Genomic DNA, 23362 nt, shown 5'->3' with positions numbered 1-23362 from the left:
GATGAAATAAATAAGTTGGCTAGAGGACTTTCATTGGAAAGCAAGCTTTGAATTAGTATCTATTTAAAGGATGGAAAGAAATTGTCAAAAAATATTTTATTTGGAGAAAAAGCATGAAGAAAGACATTCCAGGAGATAGTAAGCTGTAGAAGACACATTAATATAGCAGTGTATTTTCTAGTAAGCATTCTTTGATAAAATATTCACTAAAGATGGTATTTTCTCCTAAATTTAGTTCTCTCTTCTTTTGCAGCAGAATCTGTGTTAATATATCTTGTTCTATTCTTACAGAAGTGCATTAATATTTTATTGATCACTTCAAAAGAAAGGAGAGTAGCACCATCTTTACAAGGAATAAGACTAAATTTACCCATTAAATAACAAAAGGCTAAGTAAGAGAAAAAATCAATCATGTGCGCACATTGATATGTAAAAAGAAAGTCAAATGACTGTGGGATGGTTTTAGGAGAACTCTATGTCTTTTGTTTAGGTGTGTAAGGAAATGGCAACCCACTCCAATATTCTTGCCTGGAAAATCCCATGGACAGAGAAGCCTGGCAGGCTGCCATCCATGGAGTCACAAAGAGTGGGACACAGCTGAGCCACTAACACACAAAAGATAACCATCAGTATAGCTTTCAAGCATCTTAGATCTGTTATCTGGGGATGTAAATTTAATCAATTAATCATATTTGAAATAAGCCACAAAGAGACAAATGTTTGTTATATTAATATAATTAATCATACTATGAATATTCTAAAATATTATTAAGTAATGGTTGCCTTTATAAATTCAAAAAGAAAAAAAGCAGATAATAAGTATATAAATCATTTTTAAATTTAATAGTAATCAAATAACTCCAAGTTAAATTAAAAAGAGACTATTATTGAAAAGCTGAATATTTAAAAAATGGTAATTATGAGTGGTGATGTGGTAGTGAAAGAAGTACTTTTATGAAGCTAAGAGTAATGGAAAACTAAACTAGCAGAGGCTAGCAGATAGGAATTTATGTCTCATAAAACAAAAAGACTGAGGTCTAGCTACTCAAGTCAGGACTAGAATAACAGCTTGAAGATGCCATCTGCTAGGAATCAGTTTTTCACCTCCTTTTCTTCCACTGTATATATCTTTTGTCTTCATGCTCATCATTTCAGGATCACAAGATGGAAGCAACAGAATTTTACTGTTACATGGTTCTTTATCCATAAGCATGATAATTATTATTTTTGTAGTATTTATTTTATGAAATTAGAATTCTATTTTATGTCTTCTAGTGTTGCTCTTTTAGCTCAATTTTCTGCAGCTTTGGGATTCCCTTGTGGCTCAGCTGATAAAGAATCCACCTGCAATGTGGGAGACCTGGGTTCCATCCCTGGGTAGGGAAGATCCCCTGGAGAAGGAAAAGGCCAGTCACTCCAGTATTCTGGCCTGGAGAATTCCATGGGCAGTCCATGGGATCGCAGAGTCGGACACGACTGAGCGACTTTCGCTTTCACTTTCTCTTAGCTTTTGCATTGCTTGTATATAGTTGCTAAGTGAAGCTGTGATTTATTCTTCTTTCTGTATGCTTGGTGATGAATCTTCACGTTTAGGTTTCTATGGATCATCTCTCTTTTATGTATCTTCCATCTGTTTATATATCTGTACTTCCTTCTTAATAATATTGTTAGCTATTTCCTCCAGATTATTAATTATTTCATTCAGTTCAGTTCAGTTCAGTCGCTCAGTCGTGTCCGACTCTTTGCAACCCCATGATTCGCAGCACGCCAGGCCTCCCTGTCCATCACCAATTCCCGGGGTCCACTCAAACTCATGTCCATCAAGTCGGTGATGCCATTCAGCCATCTCATCCTCTGCCATCCCCTTCTCCTCCTGCCCCCAATCCCTCCCAGCATCAGGGTCTTTTCCAGTGAGTCAACTCTTCCCATCAGGTGGCCAAAGTGTTGGAGTTTCAGCTTCAACATCAGTCCTTCCAATGAACACCCAGGACTTATCTCCTTCAGGATGGACTTGTTGGATCTCCTTGCAGTCCAAGGGACTCTCAAGAGTCTTCTTCAACACCACAAGCTCAGTCCAAATTTGCTGTTCAATACATCCCATGAGACTGTAATTTTAATGACTTTATTAATAATCTAGGTATTTTGTTTTTCACTAAAGCTGAATATTTCTCTTATTTTTTAAGCATTCTTAATAATCTTCAATATTTTAAATATATTTAATTTATATCCTGGGAATGATAATTATAATATCTGAAGTTTTGCTGCCTTAATTCTATTTTTCCTTTAACGATTTGTGTGTCTTTCCTTACATGTTTTGTGATATTTGATGATGAAATTCTTATTTATCTTCAATTTTGGCCATTAGATTTCTGAGTCTTAGTATGGAGGCAGTTTCCTCATACAGGCTTCATGTTTATTTTTATGAGCTACCTAGTTGACTATTCCAGGAACCCTCAAACATAAATTCTGATCTTAATGATAATGGAGCATAGTAGCAGTGTTTGTTAGTGCTACAGACTCATATACAAACTAGGTTGTAGATAAAAATTGTCAGGAAAAATTATTTGATCTGATATATCCCTTTTCCACCTTTAAGAATAATTTTACTTCAGTCATACAGTTCTCAGTTAGCAGAACATTTCAATTCTATTCACTCTTGGGGAAGGTTAGTTTTATTCATGAACAGCTTAAGGGGAATACTTAGCAACCTACCACTTTAATGGGTGAAACCTGGTTTTGGTTCCTAGCCCTTGATTCTTGGGAGAGAGACTCTGCACTAACTTGTTTGGTAGCTAAACATTCTTTAACTACTTTTTGGTTCAGCACTTTACTTAAGGCCTTTTTATTGTTATTTATTCAAGACTCCTCTTCCAACCACACAAGAGACTACTGTGACACATGGACATCACCAGAAAGGTCAATACTGAAATCAGAATGATTATATTCTTTGCAGCCAAAGATGGAGAAGCTCTATACAGTCAGCACAAACAAGACAGGGAGCTGACTGTGGCTCAGATCATGAACTTCTTACTGCCAAATTCAGACTGAAATAGAAGAAAGTGGGGGAAAGCACTAAGCCATTCAGCTCTGACCTAAATCAAATCCCTTATGATTATATAATAGAAGTGACAAATAGATTCAAGGGATTAGATCTGATAGAGTGCCTGAAGAATTATAGACAGAGGTTCATACCATTGTACAGGAGGTGGTAAACAAAACAATCCTCAAGAAAAAGGAATGCAACAAGGCAAAAGGGCTGTCTGAGGAGGCCTTACAAATACTCAAGGAAAGAAGAGAAGAGAAAGGCAAAAGAAAAAAAAAAAAAAGATATATCCATCTGAATGCAGAGTTCAAAGAATAGCAAGGAGAGATAAAGAAGTTTTCTTTATTATTTTCTTTATTCATTATTTCATTAAGCTTTCATTATTCAGCAGTGAATAATGCAAAGAAATAGAGGAAAACAATAAAATGAGAAAGACTAGAGAACTTTTCAAGAAAAATTGAGATATCAAGGGAATATGCCCTGCAAAGATGGCACAATAAAGGACAGAAACCATATGGACCTAACAGAAGCAGAAAAGATTATTGAGAAGTGGCAAGAACACACAGAATAATTGCACAAAACAAAGGTCTTTATGAACTGGATAACAATGATGATGTGGTCACTCACCTAGCACCAAACATCCTGGAGTGTGAAGTCACATGGGCCTTAGGAAGTATCACTATGAGGAAAGCAAGTGAAGGTGATGGAATTCTAGCTGAGCTACTTCAAACCCTAACAGATGATGCTCCTAAAGTGCTGCACTCAATATGCCAGCAAATTTGGAAAACTCAGCAGTGGCCACATGACAGGAAAAGGTAAGTTTTCATTCCAATATCAAAGAAAGTCAATGCCAAAGAATGTTCAAACTACTGTACATTTGGGCTCATCTCACATGCTAGGAATGTAATGCTCAAAATACTTCAAGCTAGGCTTCAATAGTATGTTGCCAAGAAGTTCCAGATATACAAGCCTGATTTAGAAAGGGCAGAGGCATCAGAAATCAAATTGCTAACATCCATTGGATCATAGAAAAAGCAATGGGATTCCAGGGGAAAAAAAAAAATCTACTTCTGCTTCATTGACTACACTAAAGCCTTTGACAGTGTGGCTCACAATAGATGTGGAGAATTCTAAAGAGATTGAAATATCAGACCACATTACTAGCCTCCTGAGAAAACTGTATGCAAATCTAGAAGAAACAGAAGACAAGAAATCAAGAAGACAGAGAACAACACATTGGTTCCAAATGGGGAAAAGAGTGTGTCAAGGCTATATATTGTCACTATGCTTATTGAAATTATATACAGAGTACATTATTTGAAACACTGGCCTGGATGAAGCACAGGGTGGAATCAAGTTTGTTGGGAGAACATGCAGATGATGCCTCTCTAATGGCAGAAAATGAAGAGGAACTAAAGAACCTCTTGATGTAAGTGAAAGAGGAGAGTGAAAAAGTTTGCTTAAAACTCAACATTCAAAAAACTAAGATCATGGCATCCAGTCCCATCACTTCATGGCAAATAGAAGGGGAAAAAGTGGACACAGTGACAGACTTTATTCTTTGGACTCCAAATCGCTGCAGATGGTGATTGTGGCCATGAAATTAAAAGATGCTTGCTGTTTGGTAGAAAAGCTATGACAAAGCTAGACAGAGTATAGAAAAGCAGAGATATCACTTTGCCAACAAAGTGTGATCAAAGCTATGATTTTCCCAGTAGTCATGTAGAGATGTGAGAGTTGGATCATAAAGAAGGATGAACACTGAAGAATTGATGCTTTCAAATTATGGTGCTAGAGAAGACTGTTGACAGATCCTTGAACCTCAAGGAGTCAAAGCAGTCAACTCTAAAAAGAAATCAACCCTAATATTTGTTGGAAAGACTGATGCTGAAGCTGAAGCTCCAATATTTAGGCCACCTGATGTGAAGAGCTGACTCTGGAAAAGATCCTCATGCTGAGAAAGATTGGGGACAGGAGGAGAAGGGAGCAACGAGGATGAGATGGTTGGATGGCATCATTGAGTCAATGGGCATGAGTTTGAGCAAGCTCCAGGAGATACTGAAGGAGAGGGAAATGACATTCTGCAGCCCACGGGGTCACAAACTGTCAGACAGGACTGATCAACTAAATAACATCAATTGTTATTTATGCAAGATTTTTAATATATTTTAACAAGAGGTCCAATCAAGGTATTTAGTTTAAAATAAAATAAAAAATGGACAAGTGGACAGGGACTCAATAAATGCAGAAATAATTACTTTTGATTTGAAACATAATGGAAAGTAATAATGCTTTCCTATTAATTAAAGAATTAAGAATTAAACTTTGAAAATATTTAATATTTAACTTATATGCAGAGCACATCATGAGAAACGCTGGGCTGGAAGAAACACAAGCTGGAATCAAGATTACCAGGAGAAATATCAATAACCTCAGATATGCAGATGACACCACCCTTATGGCAGAAAGTGAAGAACTAAAGAGCTTCTTGATGAAAGTGAAAGAGGAGAGTGAAAAAGTTGGCTTAAAACTCAGCATTCAGAAAACTAAGATCATGACATCTGGTCCCATCACTTCATGGCCAATAGATGAGGAAACAGTGGAAATGGTGGCTGACTTTATTTTTCTGGGCTCCAAAATAATGGCAGATGGTGACTGCAGTCATCAAATTAAAAGACACTTACTCCTTTGAAGGAAAGTTATGGCCAACCTAGACAGCATATTAAAAAACAGAGACATTACATTGCCAACAAAGGTCTGTCTAGTCAAGGTTATGGTTTTTCCAGTGATCATGTATGGATGTGAGAATTGGACTATAAAGAAAGCTGAGTGAAGAAGAATTGATGCTTTTGACCTGTGGTGTTGGAAAAGACTCTTGAGAGTCCCTTGGACTGCAAGGAGATTCAACAAGTCCATCCTAGAGGAGATCAGTCCTGGGTGTTCATTGGAAGGACTGATGTTGAAGCTGAAACTCCAATACTTCGGCCACCTGATGTGAAGAGCTGACTCATTTGAAAAGACCCTGATGCTGGGAAAGATTGAGGGCTGGAGGAGAAGGGGACAACAGAGGATGAGATGGCTAGATGGCATCACCGACTCGATGGACATGAGTTTGGGTGAACTCCAGGGGTTGGTGATGGACAGGGAGGCCTGGTGTGCTGCAATCCATGGGGTCACAAAGAGTGGGACACGACTGAGCGACTGAACTGAACTGAACTGAATGATATTTTCAAAACATATAATATAAATCTATTATATATTTACAATATTGATCTCTTATATTGTCTATTTTAAACCTAAAATTATTTTTAAAGAACTGTTAACATTGTTTGCCTCAAGGAACAACTGGCTTTAATTTTCAAATGCATGAATGCATGCTAAATTGCTTCGGTCATGTCCGACTCTGTGGGACCCTGTGGACTATAGCCCTCCAGGCTCATCTTTCCATGGGATATTCCAGGCAAGAGTAGTGGAGTAAATTGCCATGCCCTTCTCCAATGTATCTTCCTGACCCAGTGATGGAACCCTCATTTCTTACTTCTCCTGCATTGTCAGGCAGGCTCTCTACCGCTAGTGCCACCTAGGAAGCCCAATTTTCAAATTATAGACACAAAATGTATACAGTATAGATATTGGTTTGCCTGAAGTATTCCAATCAATTTCAGTCTCAATAAGTTCATTATAAATGACCATATTTAAATTAATTAGGAGATAAAACATTAAAAAATATCAATTTTAAAGTAAAAAAAAAAAACTGATACAATTTGTTTTAATTTGTTTGGAATAAGTTTCTAGTTTATATTCCAAAAGAAATAAATTTTTGGAAAATTAATTTGTACAAATTAGCTAAAATGTATGGATATTTCTAAAATATTTCAAAATCAAAGTGTAATTTCAAATAAATATGAAATGCTTAAATCAATCTTAATCACTCTCAAAAATGACAGAATAATCTCTGTTCATTTCCAAGACAAATGATTCAATATTACGGTAATCCAAGTATATGCCCTGACCAGTAATGCTGAAGAAGCTGAAGTTAAATGGTTCTATGAAGACCTACAAGACCTTCTAGAACTAATACCCAAAAAAAGATATCCTTCTTATCATAGGGAACTGGAATGCAAAGTAGGATGTCAGGAGATACCTGGAGTAACAAGCAAATTTAGCTTTGAAGTATAGAATGAGGCAGGGCAAAGGCTAGTAAAGTTTTACCAAGAGAACACACTGGTCATAGCAAACACCCTCTTTCAAAAACATAAGAAAAGACTCTACAAACAGAGATTGCCAAGTGGCCAATACTGAAAACAGATTGATTATATTCTTTGCAGCCAAGTAAGGAGAAGCTCTATACAGTCAGCAAAAACAAGACGAGGAGTTGACTGTCATTAAGATGATGAACTCCTTATTGCCAAATTCAGACTTAAACTGAATAAAGTAGGGAAAATCACTACAGTATTCAGGTATGACCTAAATAAAATACAGTGGATGTGACAAATAGATTCAAGGGATTAGATCTGATAGACAGAGTGCCTGAAGAATTATGTGTGGAGGTTTATGACATTGTATAGGAGGCAGTGATCAAGACCATTCCCAAGAAAAATAAATGCAAAAAGGCAAAATAGTTGTCTGAGGAGGACTTACAAATAACTGAGAAAAGAAGAGAAACTAAAGGCAAAGGAGAAAAGGAAAGATATAGCTATTTGAATGCCGAGTTCCAAAGAAGAGCAAGGAGAGATAAGAAAGTCTTCCTTAGTGACCGATGCAAAGAAATAGAGGATAACAATAGAATGGGAAAGATGAGAGATCTCTTCAAGAAAATTAGAGATACTAAGGGAACATTTCATGCAAAGAATGGGCACAATAAAGGACAGATGGTATGGAACTAATAGAAGCAGAACATATTAAGAAGAGGTGGCAAGAATACACAGAACTATACGAAAAAGGTCTTCATGACCCAGATATCCATGATGGTGTGATCACTCACCTAGAGCCAGACATCCTAGAAGGTGAAGCATCACTACAAACAAAGTTAGTCTAGGCGATGGAGTTCCAGTTGTGCTATTTCAAATCCTCAAAGATGATGCTGTGAAAGTGCTGCACTCAATATGCCAGCAAATTTGGAAAATTCAGCAGTGGCCAAGGGACTGGAAAAGGTCAGTTTTCATTCTAATCCCAAAAAAAAAAAGGCAATGCCAAAGAATGGTCAGTCTCCTGCACAATTGCACTTATCTCACACCCTAGCAAATTAATGCTCAAAATTCTCCAAGCCAGGCTTCAACAGTATATGATCTGTGAACTTCCAGATGTTTAAGCTGAATTTAGAAAAAGCAGAGGAACCAGAGATCAAATTGCCAACATCCTCTGGATCATCAAAAAAGCAAGAGAGTTCCAGAAAAACATATATTGCTGCTTTATTGATTATGTCAAAGCCTTTGAATGTGTAGATCACAACAAACTGTGGAAAATGTTTCCAGAGATGGGAATACCAGACCACCTTACCTGCCTCCTGAGAAATCTATATGCAGGTCAAGAAACAATAGTTAGAACCAGACATGGAACAGCAGACTGGTTCCAGATTGGGAAAGGAGTATGTCAAAGCTGCTTATTTAACTTATATGGAGAGTACACCATGTGAAATGCCAGGCTGGATGAAGCACAAGCTGGAATCAAGATTGCCGGGAGAAATATCAATAACCTCAGATATGCAGATGACACCACCTTTCTGGCAGAAAGTGAAGAGGAACTGAAGATCCTCTTGATGAAAGTGAGAAAGCTGGCTTCAAACTCAACATTCATAAAACTAAGACCATGATAATAGGTCCCGCCACTTCATGGCAAATAGATGGGGAAACGATGGAAACAGTGACAGACTTTATTTTCTTGGGTTCCAAAATCACTGCAGATGGTGACTGCAGCCATGAAGTTGAAAGATGCTTGATCCTTGGAAGAAAAGCTATGACAAACATAGACAACATATTAAAAAGCAGAGACAATACTTTGCCAGCAAAGGTCCATCTAGTCAAACTATGTTTTTTTTGGTAGTCATGTTTGGATGTGAGAGTTGGACTATAACGGAAATCGGGCACTGAAAAATTGATATTTTTGAACTTTGGTGTTGGAGAAGACTCTTGAGAATCCCTTGGACTACAAGGAGATCAATCCAGTCAATTTAAAGAAATCAGTGCTGAATATTCATTGGAAGGACTGATGCTGAAGCTGAAGCTCCAACATTTTAGCCACCTGATGCAAAGAGCCAGCTCAGTGAAATAGACCCTGGTGATGGAAAAGATCGAAGGCAGGAGGAGAAGGGGAGAACAGAGATTGAGATTTTTGGGTTGCATTACCAACTCTATGGGCATGAGTTTGAGTAAGTTCAGGAATTGGTGATGGACAGAGAAGCTTGGTGTGCTGAAATCCACGGGATGGCAAAGAGTCAGAAACGACTGAGCAACTGAACTGAACTGAAACAGCTGTGTAAAGTCAGCAAACATATTTCATAATTAAGCTTAAGATTAACATATTTTTTGATATTCAACTTAAATGTATGCAGCCCGCCAATAATTTGTAGTACAACATGCATTAAATATTACAGAGTAATAAATAAGGGTCCTTTCTGTTAATAATATTTCACTAATATTTGGAAGAGATTTGTATTTTTCTTTTTTAATCTATTTATAATTTATTTGGCAACAGTAGGTGAAAGAAGAATATATAAAGGACTTACCCAACAGTGTACAGTATTTCAGTGCTGTTCAGTAGGGAGACAGTATTTGAGTGAGTAAGAGATCACTGGAACTAAAATTGTTAACTTGTTTTTATCTTGTTTATAGTGTCTTTGCTTTATTAGAGTTGTATTCTAGAATTCTAAAACGAGGACGTAAGCAAGGTGCAGTAAAAAAGATGGTGTTAGAATGTTGAGTGAACACTTACTACGTACTTCTTTCTGTTTTCAGAAGAATTCAACTAAAATTAGCATCACTGACCTTCTTAGTCCACATTACACATACTTCCTCTTTCTTACTGCAATTCTGCATGAGTCTGGTATGCTGTTGATTTTTTAAGAGCAGATTTTTCCTTTGTGGAGTGAAGCTTGCAGTTGTCTCACCACATCTGTTATTCTGTTCGTGTATTCAGGATGCCTGCGTACCTGGTAATATCTTCCACCTTGCATTTCATCAATGATAGTATTTATATCTTTATATCTGCTACCCTTATCTTATGACTATATCTTTGTGTGTGTGTGTATGTGCATATAGCAAACATATTTTGCTCTATTGCAAGCAAATTTTCTCTCTTCATTTTATTGTATAACACGTGTTAACTTACATCACAGTTACAGGACATCAGAAGAGTGAACATAACTCATGGACTTTGTATCTTCCTATGAGGAAAAAAATTACTGTATTTTCAGTATAAGCAGGACAGCTGTATCATTTGCATAGAAATGTAACCATGTTGTTACATTTATATGGATATGAATTATGGTGTGAGGAGTTATGTGTGTGTGGCAAGCTAAAGAGTAAACCATGATGGTTAAGTTCATGTGTACACTATAAAAGCTGGCATGCAAGAGGCAGCATCAAGTGAACAGGAAAGAAGAGTTTACTGACTGGAGGAGGGAGAGGAGGTGAGAGATGGTAGAGCTGAAAGATCCTCAGCAATAAGAGATGAAGGGCAAGTTCCTATTTCACTCATGCCTGACGTTCATGGCACAGGGTTTGATTCCTTGTTGGATGCAATTCAGTTCTATCTATCCTCTTGAAAACGCAATCCAGTGACATCTGGGTAGTTTTTTTTTTTCCTCATCATAGATGACATCGTAGCACTGGGTTACAATCTCTGTATGACTGTTGTGATCTTTGTGTACTATTCTATACCCAGCCCTTGTGCCTCAAAAACAAACAGTGCCTCCTCAAATAGAAAGAACTTACATGATTGGGCATATGAATACACATTCATTCATATGTTTGATAATCTGCAACTTGAACATTTACATGTAGGAGACTTAACTGTGTTTAAATAGTATATGTTGGATGATGCTTTATTTGATGACAATTTAATTGTTCAAAACAATAGAGAATGGTTTTATATTTTTGTGATTTTCCCAACCCAGGGATCAAACCTGAGTCTCTTGAAGTGTGGGTGGATTCTTTACCACTGAGCCACCAGTGAAGTCCTTGCAGGCTACCAGTGTCCAGGAAAATCCAGATTCTTAGAGGGTTTTGGTATATTTACTCTAAATTCTGTAAAGTTCACCAAAAGAAGAGAAGTAGGAACACATTAAAATTGACACATCCACACACTGCTGTTGTAAAATAGGTAGCAGTGAGGTCCCTGAGCTTGGTGGGGGACCTCAGTGAGCGACCTCAGTGAAGGACCTCAGCTTGGGCCTCTGTGATGACCTAAATGAGTGGGATGGGTGTGAGTGGGATGGAGGTCCAAGAGGGAGGGTCTCTATTTATACAATGACTGAATCATTTTGTTGTACAGCAGAAACTAACACAATATTGTAAATCAATCACACTCCAGTTTAAAAAAAAAAAAAAAAGTGATGTTTTCTAGGATCACAAATGTTGGCAACCGATTTGAAACAAAAGATTCAAGGACTTGCCCCGGGATAAGTATCACCTTCTTAAAAGTATTAAGTTACCTTTGGTCAGCCAGGCACTCTACACAATAACCTTCTTAAGCACTTTGTTTGAGCTTTGTAGTAATAACAAAAGCCCTAAAACATCTCACAAAGTGTACATGTTTTTAAAGCAAGAAAAGTCTTCCATAAGGTTTGGAAATTGAAAGTGAAAATTACAAGGAAGGGATATTTTTAACTTTTTCATGAAAATGGAAAATAAAAATAAGAGTTAGCTGATTAAGAGAGAAATAGATGAATGCTTTAGTTAAACTTGTCAAATAAGACAAATTATGTCCCTGTACGCTGACACAGAATTAAATATCAGACAGATTTTGGGGTGAAGTAGAGATGAAGAGCTGTATTGCTTTGCCAGGAAAGGGGCCAAAGTGGGTTAAAGCCCTCAATAACACGTGGCCCAACCTGGAGAGGTTAGTGAGAAGTTTTATAGTAATGGTTCAAAGAGGTCAGGGCCTGATCAGCTAGTGAACATTCTCATTGCTTGGTGGCGACAGAAGTAGGAGTCAGCAACATCAACCTTCAGGTTTTAACTGGTCTGCAGTCTATGCGCCTGTGCACAGCATGCCATTTTTCATCCTTAACTTCTCCTCTCTGGAGGCTATTTCAGTATCTGCAAAATAGCTCAACGGTATTGTTGTGTGTATCTCTTGATGGGGAAAGAGGACTTTGCCCCAAGCTTGCACTACTATTTCTCGTGACTATTTCTTGCTTTTCTCATATCCCTTCCCCTCCCTAATTAATGACTGCTTGAATCTGCCCAAAGGTCATGGAGCCTGAATGAAGGCTATTTCCTGTAACCAAATAAATAAATAAAAATAAGGGAAACAAATATTTTTGTCCAGGAGCCCCACAGAGGCCTGCTTGGTATATTAAGTACAATTTGGGGGTTAAAAAAAAAAATCTTAAAATAATTTTGTGTTAGATATTATCTGCCTATAGAAAGAGTATGATGTGGTTTATGTTTGGGTATGTTCTTAAAAAAAAAAAAAAAAAAGTGATACTTAGTCTTTCATTTAGTTTAAGGTCCATATAAGAATCTACGATTCTCTGAAAAAAGCTAGCTTTCTTTCTTCTTACTTCCTTGTTTGAGTCACTTCTATGCTGCTGTATATTGTCTGGATTTCTCAACTGTATTTATTAGGAGGATGAGAGAAAATTTTATCTACTCTCTTTTGTCAGAAATAATAAATCCTATCATGCTATTTTATATTCATATAATTTGTTTTTCATAGAACTTGTAAGGATAAATAAAACTTTATTTTCATTTAGAAAGAGCAAAAAGACCATTTTACCTCTTTGTTTTTTCTTACACTGTTTCCTTGGATACGTGGTAAATCTGTATCCTTACTCTAACCTTTGGAAAACAGATAAATCTCCAGGGATTAAATCTTGAGTCAAATTTTTATAATGTAGAAAAATCTCCAAAGTCATGGTCCAAATAACCTTTACATATGCAAACACACACTTCCAGAGTTAACTCAAGACTCTTTCTTCTGAGATGTACTGGAGACTTTTACATGGAGTAGCCTTAGTCTCCTGAGGAAATAAGATAAATTAATCTTATACCTGTTCCCACTGAATTTTAGGTTCTTTCTTGCCAACTGTCACTTGCCATCATACCGCTACAAGGATGAGGTCACTATTCACCTCCAACTCCAAGGAGTTCAGTGTAGAGATCAGGAAGGGGGTGCTCTGGGCTCTGGGAAAAGCTGGCAGGACAGGCAAGCCTTCAGATGTTGTTGTTGTTGTTCAGTTCTGCAGTTGTTTCCCACTCTTTGCTACCCCACGGAATGCAGCGTGACGGGCTTCTGTGTCTTTCACCATCCATCTTCAGAGCTTGCTCAAACTCATGTCCAATGACTCGGTGATGCCATCCAGCCATCTGTCATCCCCTTCTCCTTCTGCCTTCACTCTTTCTCAGCATCAGGGCCTTTACCAGCCTCAGGGTAGGCTCTTTGCATCAGGTGGCCAAAATATTGAAATGGGAAACTGAGTTCTATTTGCAGAGTCAAAGAATGAATTCCACAAACTTGGAAACATGAACACAAAGTTTATTGTAAAGGATAGAGATACAAATCTGTCAGCATAGACACTGAGATTGAGCGAAGAACAACAAAAAGGTGGGGATTGCAGCAGTTTTATATATTTTCTAGTATTGATCTGCATATTTTTGCTTGACTCATGACTTTGTCGGGGGAGTGTGTAATTTCCTTGGTTCTGTCTCAACAAACATTTGAAGCAATGGATCAGCATTACAGCCCTCAGATGAACCAGTGTTACAGCTCTCAGACAGACCAGTGTTACAGCTCTTGGATGGACCAGTGTTACAGCTCCATGTTACAGCTCAGTTTTATTTATAAAATAAAGGAAAATACTTCCTTGAGGTGTATTGCCAACCCAAAAGATGCAAAGAGAAGAGAGAGAGAGCCCAGCCCTTTGGCTCCTCTTTGTATATGCTTTCTTCTCCCCCTGGGCCTGCCCTATGTAAACTGGGCTAGCCAGGAGTGCTCTTTGCTCTACCTAGGTCCTCACTCCAGTCCTTGTACCTTCCTTTGTTCTATTTTCATGGGTTTTTCCCTTCCTTGTCTTTTAGCCACTGTCATTCTGGACTCCTTTTTCCTATTCTAGCTACCTCACATTACCCCCTCAAGAGATGGAGGCCCAGTTCTTTGGGAGTAGGGTCGCCAAGGTATCTCTGGCTACTTCCTGCTGAGCTGGGATGGCAAGGGGCATTGGGCCTCCCGCTCTTGCTAGTCTCAGGTCTCAGAGTCCTTGTAGCGGTATCCATCTAAAGGTGAATGATATTTTCTGTGGTCGGCTCTAGTTTTATATATCCTTGTTGAACTGTCACTGCATGTTGTAGCTTGTTGACCTGGGCAGAGACAAAACGGGTTAGACAATTGATACTACATGGAGCGATCATAAGCAGCATCAATATGGCATAATAAGGACTAGGAGAGGCATTAGCCAACTCAAAGTTCCCATTACTAGGATGGTTCAAGTCCCTTCTTGTTCAGGGATCAGGAGATCCATCTCCTGTCTATTTTGGAGCACAACCCCTGCCAAGCTGTATTGGCTCTTGAGAGCAGTCCTGAGAAATCTTATCACCAGAAACTTAATTTTGGCAATGTTCATTACAACAGCACTCATTTGTAGTTCTGAATAGGTATCTGAGCTCTCCCAGGGGCTCTTAGGTGTACTGAGTGTCCTCTTCTGTTTTCTTCCATGGCTTGACTCGTGAGTAGTGAATCCAGGAGTCATGTCTTGGTACCTTGACCACTGTGGGGATAGAAAGTATTACAGGGTAGGGGCCCTTCCATGTGGGCTGGAGTTGATCTTTTGGGGACCCATCTTTCCAGACTTTAATTAGGACTTGAGTCCCTGGAGCACATAGTGGTGACTCCTTAGAATCTTTTGGGTCCTGGTTCATACCCCATAAGCATATATCCTGTTGGAATTGCCCAATGGCCATGGTATAAGACCAGAGGGTCTGAAACTCTGGATATAGGAAGAGGTCATTGACATAAACAAAAGGCCTCCCATATAGCATCTCATAAAGACTAAGACCAACCTGTTCCTTAGGGACAATATGGGTGTGGAGGAGAGCTATTGGTAAAGCCTCTTTCCATCCCAGGGAGTTCTCTTGGATTATCTTTTTTATTACTGATTTTAAGAATTCATTGGCCCTTTCTACTTTTCCTGAAGACTGAGGTCTAGCTCCCAGCACAATGGAGATAATAAGTAATGCCCAAAGCTTTAGAGACACCTTGCATGAACTTAGAAGTAAATGATATCCCACTATCACTTTGGAATGACCTGGGCAGACCAAATCTTGTAATGATTTCATGGAGCATTTTTTTTTTTTTTTTTTTTTTTTACCATCTCCTTAGCCTTCTCAGTCCAGGTGGGAAAGCCTTCAATCCATCCTGTGACTATATCTTTCATGACTAATACATATTTATACCCTTGAGAAACTGGCATCTGGGTAAAGTCCATCTGCCAGTCCTCTCTTGAGTAGGCCCCATGTCATTGGATGGGCTGGGCCAGCTGGGGTCTTTGAGCTCCTTGGGGGTTGTTTAACTGGCAAGTGGGACAAGAGGAGACCACTTGTGTTATGGTCGTTTGGAGGCCTGCTCCTCTTCAGGACCTTTCTAGTAATCTTTGGAGGAGCTTCTCCCTTAAATGAGTGGTGGCATGTAAGGAGTTAACCAACTTCCATTGGAGGTTCCCAGGCAGAAAAAGGAGTCCCTCCTTTTGGAACCACCCCATATGATCTTGAAAGCCCTCACTCTTAGCTTTAAGAGTCTCACCTTCAGCATATGAAGGAGTTTCTGGCAAATTAGTCTGCTTGGTTCCCTCATACCACTCCTGTGCTCCCTTTTTGGTGTCCTTTACAGTGGGAGACTGAAACCTCAGTGGGCAGATGGACTGCCTCCAAGAGCCTAAGGATTTGATCACCATATTTGATTGGGGGCCCTAGGGTGGTCAAATGGTCTCTTTCTTTCCAAATAGCAGCATGTGCATGTAGCACCAGAAAGGCATACTTGGAGTCAGTGTAAATGGCTACTCTTTTTCATTTTTCCAGCTCTAAAGCTCGAGCCAGGGCTATGAGATCAGATAATTGGACTGAAGTACCTGGTGGCAAAGGTTTAGTCTTTATGGTCTCAAAATTGGAGACTACTGCATATCCAGCTCTTCTTTTTCCATCCAAAATATGGCTGCTTCCATCAGTGTACCAGATTTCCTCAGGACTGGTCAGAGGATCTTCTGACAATCCCTCTCGGGATTTTGTCCAGTGGTCCAAGGTTTCTAGGCAAGAGTGAAAGGGGAGAGAGCCCTCAGGTGTAGGCAGGAGGGTGGCTGGATTGGGAACCTCACAAAGGGATACAGTCAGGTCCAGATTTTCCCTCAGCACTACATGATATCTGAGGATCCTTTGATCAGACATCTATAAATGGCCTCTCTCATTCAGGGGTTGTTTCACCTGGTGGCTGGTAAAAATAGCTTTCCCCCAAGATACAATTGTAAAGCATCTTCTATCAGAACTGCAATAGCTGCAAGATTTCAAAGGCAGGGAGAGATCTCTTCCCAATAAGGGAGTAGGACACTCAGGGACCAACAGAAACTGGTGGGGAAACATGTGTCCATCCCAGCAACAAAGAAGTGCTTGGGTGAATCTTTTGTAATTGTTTTTCCTGTAGCACTCAAAATGGTACAAGTTTGGGAGGAAAAGGCTCCAGAGTAGGAGGTCAGGACAGAGTAGGTAGCCCCTTTGTCAACCAAGAAATTCTCGGACCTACCTGCCACATCCAGTTGCACCCTTGACTCCAGCGCCGTGATGGTTATCTGTGACAGGCGGGCTGGCTGGAGAGGGCTGCTTCAGCCCTGTTGAACCATCGTGAAGGAAGGCTTGGCTCTTGACCTTGAGACTCTTCGGTCCTAAGGGCAGAGTGCTGCCCAATGTCCAAATTGATGGCATTTGTAGCAAGCCACTTTAGGAGACTTGCCATGGTTTGGACACTCTTTGGCCCAATGCTCCGCCTGTATACAGATTAGGCATTTGCCTGTTGCCTTGTCCTTCAAGGGTCTTCCCTTGTGGCTCAGCTGATAAAGAATTTGCCTGCAATGCGGGAGACCTGGGTTTGATCCCTGGGTTGGGGAGATCCCCTGGAGAACTCAATGGCTACCCACTCCAGTATTCTGGCCTGGAGAATTCCAAGGACTATGTAGTCTATGGGGTCTCAAAGAGTCAGACACGACTGAGCGACTTTCACTTTCTTTCTTTGTTCTTCAAGGCCTCGGGATTTGCCATACAGCTTCCCTGGAGGGCGGCCACCATCTGGGCGTGGCTTGTCTCTTTCTTTTTCTCCCTTTCCTGGGCCTTGGTCTCACTCTCCTGTTCACTGTTATAAAAGGTATTGGTGGTTATCTGGACCATCTCATCCAAAGAGGCAACAGGGTCCTGCTTCTGTAGCTGTTGTAACTATCGTGATGTCTGATACACATCAGGACAAGAATTTGTCCTTTAAAATCACCTGTCCCTCATAAGAGTCTTAGTCCAGATTGGTAACTTTTGGAGAACCTCTTTTAGCCTTTCCAGAAAGGCATTGGTTTTCTCTTTGGGTTCCTGAGTTATCACTGAGACCCGGGCATAGCTAATTACTTTTTGCTGGGCTGCTTTCAGTCCTGCCTTCATACAGATCAGAAAATGATCTCTTTCCCAGATTTGCTCAAGGTCATTGTAATTCCTATTAGGATCTGAGGAGGTCACTGCAGTTTCCCCTACTGGGTATTTATCACTTGACATGTGAAGCCTCATAGCATACCTTCGGGCTTCCTTTAAGATCTTAGTATGCTCAGGGTCAGATAAAGTTTGACTAAATATGACCATGATGTCCTTCCACATCAGGTCAAAGGCCAAGGTAATGTGTTGGAATATATCTATATATTTGTCTGGGTCATCTGTATAGCTTCCCAGGTCTTGTTTGATCTTAGTTCTAAGGGGGAGAAGGGCTTATGGACCCAGGTTGGTCCGAATTATCCTCCAGTTTTGACTAAGGGATATACTCCAGTTGGCTTTTATGGAGGTGGTGCTTCTGCATATGGGGGCACTTTTGGATACAAGGAAGGAGCACCAGGCAACTCGGGAGCTGTGGGAGGTGAGCCTTCATTGGGCGGGGGGGAGGCGGGGGGGTTCCTCCTCTTGGTTGTTTGTGCCTAACACCATTTACCCAATAGGCTCACTTTTAGGGCATACAACAATCCCATACTTAAGAGAGAGTTTCTTCATAACTCTTAGTTGGAAGGGTTTGGGCCCAAACGACCTCCATGGTTAACTCCCAAAAAGGCAAACATTATCCCTGGAAACACAGTTGCCCTTGAAGGGATGCTAACAGATGGACTTCTAGCAGGCATTGTGTGCCTGTCTCCTGCCCTAGAAGATCCACTGAGAGATGATGATGTTGCCCATTATTTAGGAAACAAGGAAGATGAAGGTCTGACTATCTGGAGGGAGTGGATATTATGCAGTGTTTCCCTCTCAAGGACCAGCTATTTTCTGGTTGTCCCTCTAGAAGATTGTAGAGGTAACATTGTGGGCACAGACAGAGCTCAGGAAAAGGGCATGAAACAGGAGGGAAGGGGGCAGGGCACAACTTTTGAAACAATTACATAGCCCAAGGGCATAACATAAACCAATTAAAATCAAATGGGTCCAAGATGACAAGTCAAATTCAACTAAAAAAAAAAAAAAAAAAAAAAAAAAATCAACTAAATCTTGATCCCCAAACTGCAAGCTAAATGTCACACCCAGGTGACAGGACAGTAACAAGGCACCAAAGATGGAGGAGTGGGTGGTTCGCCAATGGTTGGGACGATCCTCCCACTCAATAGCATATGAATTTACCTGGCTTACAAAAACTAGCCACATCTTATTCCATTTAGCCATTCTGTACTCCTTTTTCCTATTCTAACTACCTAACAACACAGTCTTGTCTAATTCAATGAAACTAAACCATGCCATGTGGGGCCATCAAAGATGGATGGGTCATGGTGGAGAGGTCTGACAGAATGTGGTCCACTGGAGAAGGGAATCACAAACCGCTTCAGTATTCTTGCTTTGATAACCCCATGAACAGTATGAAAGGGCAAAGTGATAGGATACTGAAAGAGGAACTCCCCAGGTCGGTAGGTGCCAAATATGCTACTGGAGATCAGTGGAAAAATAACTCCAGAAAGAATGAAGTGATAGAGCCAAAGCAAAAACACCCAGTTGTGGATGTGGCTGGTGATAGAAGCAAAGTCTGATGCTGTAAAGAGCAATATTGCATAGGAACCTGGAATGTTAGGTCCATAAATGAAGGCAAATTGGAAGTGGTCAAACAGGAGATGGCAAGAGTGAATGTCGACATTCTAGGAATCAGCAAACTAAAATGGACTGGAGTGGGTGAATTTAACTCAGATGACCATTATATCTACTACTGTAGGCAGGAATCCCTTTGAAGAAATGGAGTAGCCATCATGGTCAACAAGAGAGTCAGAAATGCAGTACTTGGATGCAATCTCAAAAATGACAGAATGATCTCTGTTCGTTTCCAAGGCAAATCATTCAATATCACGGTAATCCAAGCCTATGCCCCGACCAGTATTGCTGAAGAAGCTGAAGTTGAATAGTTCTATGAAGACCTACAAGACCTTTTAGAACTAACACCCAATAAAGATGTCCTTTTCGTTATAGGGGACTGGAATGCAAAAGTAGGAAGTCAAGAAACCCCTGGAGTAACAGGCAAATTTGGCCTTGGAGTATGGAATGAAGCAGGGCAAAGGCTAATAGAGTTCTGCCAAGAGAACACACTGGTCATAGCAACATCCACTTCCAACAGTACAAGACAAGACTTTACACATGGACATCACCAGGTGGTCACAACCAAAATCTAATTGATTATATTCTTTGCAGCCAAAGATGGAGAAGCTCTATACAGTCAGCAAAAACAAGACCAGGAGTTGACTGTGGCTCAGATCATGAAATCATTACTGCCAAATTCAGACTTAAATTGAACAAAGTGGGGAAAACCGCTAGACCATTCAGGTATGATCTAAATCAAATCCCTTATGACTATACAGTGGAAGTGAGAAATAGATTTAAGGGAGTAGAACTGATAGAGAGCCTGATGAACTATGGACGGAGGTTCATGACATTTTACAGAAGAAAGGAATCAAGACAATCCCCATGGAAAAGAAATGCAAAAAGGCAAAATGGTTGTCTAAGGAGGCCTTACAAATAGCTGTGAAAAGAAAAGTGAAAAGCAAAGGAAGGAAAGATATTCCCATGAGAGGGTAACAGGCAGGAAGGCTAGGGGTCTCCAAATGGTGGAAAGAGGCTGCAAGTGTCAGACATTTTTATCTCTTCTAAGCTGAAGGGGCAGGAAGAAACAAACCAGCGATATTTTTTCTTCTCTATACAAATTTAAAAGGAGGTTTCTCTTAAAATGCTGTGTTGCCATGACACCTGGTTTCGCCTGAAGATAACTACTCTCAAACCTTGAGTTAACCAATACATTTCTTTTTCTTATGGAAATGTTGTCTTAAGCTATGTTAATGTACCCCAGGCTCTATCTTCCCTATTCTATGTAAACAAAACTATTTGTTGGTATTCTGCCCTTCTACAAGATTCAAGTCAATCATTTTATGGCCAGGGATGAATTATCTGGTGCCATTCTAAATTTAATGACATTCTTTTCTTTTCATTAACAGACTGTGAGTGACTATATAACATACAGCTAAAGACTAGGAGGGGGTACTCTTTTGCCCCCTTCTGATGCCTATGTCAGAAGCTTTCTCTATCTCCTTTATACTTTAATAAAACTTTATTACACAAAAACTCTGAGCGATCCAGCCTTGTCTCTGGCCCCGGATTGAATTCGTCTCCTCTGGAGGCTGAGAATCCCGGCTTCTTATCATTCATCAACAACCTTTCACCCATTTGAATGAAGTGTTCCAAAGAATAGCAAGGAGAGATAAGAACGCCTTCCTCAGTGATCAATGCAAAGAAATAGAGGAAAACAACAGAATGGGAAAGACTAGAGGTCTCTTCAAGAAAATTAGAGATACCAAGGGAACATTTCATTTTCAGATATTCTCAATAAAGGAGAGAAATGGTAGAGACCTAACAGAAGCAGAAGATGTTAAGAAGAGGTGGCAAGAATACACTGAAGAACTGTACAAAAAAGATCTTCACCACTCAGATAATCACAATGGTGTAATTACTAACCTAGAGCCAGACATCCTGGAATGTGAAGTCAAATGGGCCTTAGAAAGCATCACTATGAACAAAGCTAATGGAATTCCAGTTGAACTATTTCAAATCCTGGAAGATGATGCTGTGAAAGTGTTGTACTCAATATGCCAGCAAATTTGGGCAACTCAGCAGTGGCCACAGGACTGGAAAAGGTCAGTTTTCATTCCAATCCCACAGAAATGCAATGCGAAAGAATGCTCAAACTGCCACACAATTGCACTCATCTCACACGCTAGTAAAGTAATGCTCAAAATTCTCCAAGCCAGGCTTCCAGATGTTCAAGCTGGTTTTAGAAAAGGCAGATGAACCAGAGATCAAATTGCCAACATCTGCTGGATCATCAAAAAAGCAAGAGAGTTCCAGAAAAACATCTATTTCTGCTTTATTGACTATGCCAAAGCTTTTGACTGAGTGGATCACAATAAATGTGGAAAATTCTGAGATGGGAATACCAGACCACCTGACCTGCCTCTTGAGAAACCCGTATGCAGGTCAAGAAGCAACAGTTAGAACTGGACATAGACCAACAGACTGGTTCCAAATAGAAAAAGGAATATGTCAATGCTGCATATTGTCACCCTGCTTATTTAACTTATAAGCAGAGTACATCATGAGAAACCCTGGGCTGGAGGAAGCACAAGCTGGAATCAAGATTTCTGGGAAAAATATCAATAACCTCAGATATGCAGATGACACCACCCTTATGGCAGAAAGTGAAGAGGAACTAAAGAGCCTCTTGTTGAAAGTGAAAGAGGAGAGTGAAAAAGTTGGCTTAAAGTTCAGAAACCTAAGATCATGGCATCTGGTCCCATCACTTCATGGGAAATAGATGGGGAAACAGTGGAAACAGTGTCAGACTTCATTTTTGGGGGCTCCAAAATCACTGCAGATGGTGACTGCAGCCATGAAATTAAAAGACGCTTACTCCTTGAAAGAAAAGTTGTGACTAACCTATATAGCGTATTAAAAAGCAGAGACATTACTTTGCCAACAAAGGTCCACCTGGTCAAGGCTATGGTTTTTCCAGTGGTCATGTATGGATGTGAGAGTTGGACTGTGAAGAAAGCTGAGCACCAAAAAATTGATGCTTTTGAACTGTGGTGTTGGAGAAGACTCTTGAGAGTCCCTTGGACTGTAAGGGGATCCAAGCAGTCCATCCTAAAGGAGATCAGTCCTGGGTGTTCATTGGAAGGACTGATGCTGAAGCTGAAACTCCAATACTTTGGCCACCTCATGTGAAGAGTTGACTCATTGGAAAAGACCCTGATGCTGGGAGGGATTGGGGACAGGAGGAGAAGGGGCCGACAGAGGATGAGATGGCTGGATTGCATCACTGACTCGATGCACATGTGTTTGGGCAGACTCCAGGAGTTGGAGATGGACTGGGAAGCCTGTGTGCTGTGATTCATGGGGTCGCCAAGAGTCAGACATGACTGAGCGACTGAACTGAACTGAACAACTTTAACATATGTCATTTTGTGGCAAGAAACGGGGCCCCTTCCAGGGCCTGAAAGTGGGCTCTTGTCTAACACTCAGAAATGAATTGTCTGAGGAGACATATATGCTGACAAAGCACGAGATTTTATTGGAAAGTGTGCCAGGGCAGAGAGCAGTAGGGTGAGGGAATTCAGGAGAATTGCCATGTGGTTTTATGGTGATGGGATTAGTTTCTGGGCTGTCTTTAGTCAATCATTCTGACTCAGAGTCCTTGGTGGTGGTGTTCCCCTTTTTCAGCCAAGATGGATGCCAGCGAGGATTCTGGGAGGTGGTCAGACACGTGGTGCCTCCTTTTGATCTTTCCCGAACTCTTCCAGTTGGTGGTGGCTTATTTGTTCCGTGTTCCTTACCAGGACCTCCTGTCATAAAACAACTCATG

The 23362-nt window shown here is 40.2% G+C and overlaps 1 long non-coding RNA gene across 1 annotated transcript; it reads left to right on the top strand.

Annotated features, from left to right (window-relative positions):
• Positions 1 to 252: 252 nt before the first annotated feature.
• LOC122447537 lies at positions 253 to 23104 on the top strand. Its single transcript, XR_006271271.1, has 3 exons — positions 253 to 263; positions 13366 to 13377; positions 22973 to 23104. It is a non-coding gene; the product is annotated as an uncharacterized LOC122447537 (long non-coding RNA).
• Positions 23105 to 23362: the final 258 nt, after the last annotated feature.

Source organism: Cervus canadensis, chromosome 9, assembly GCF_019320065.1.
Source record: "Cervus canadensis isolate Bull #8, Minnesota chromosome 9, ASM1932006v1, whole genome shotgun sequence".
Lineage (NCBI taxonomy): Eukaryota > Metazoa > Chordata > Mammalia > Artiodactyla > Cervidae > Cervus > Cervus canadensis.
The sequence above is the reverse complement of the archived record's forward strand: the minus strand, read 5'-3'. Positions and strand labels throughout refer to the sequence as shown.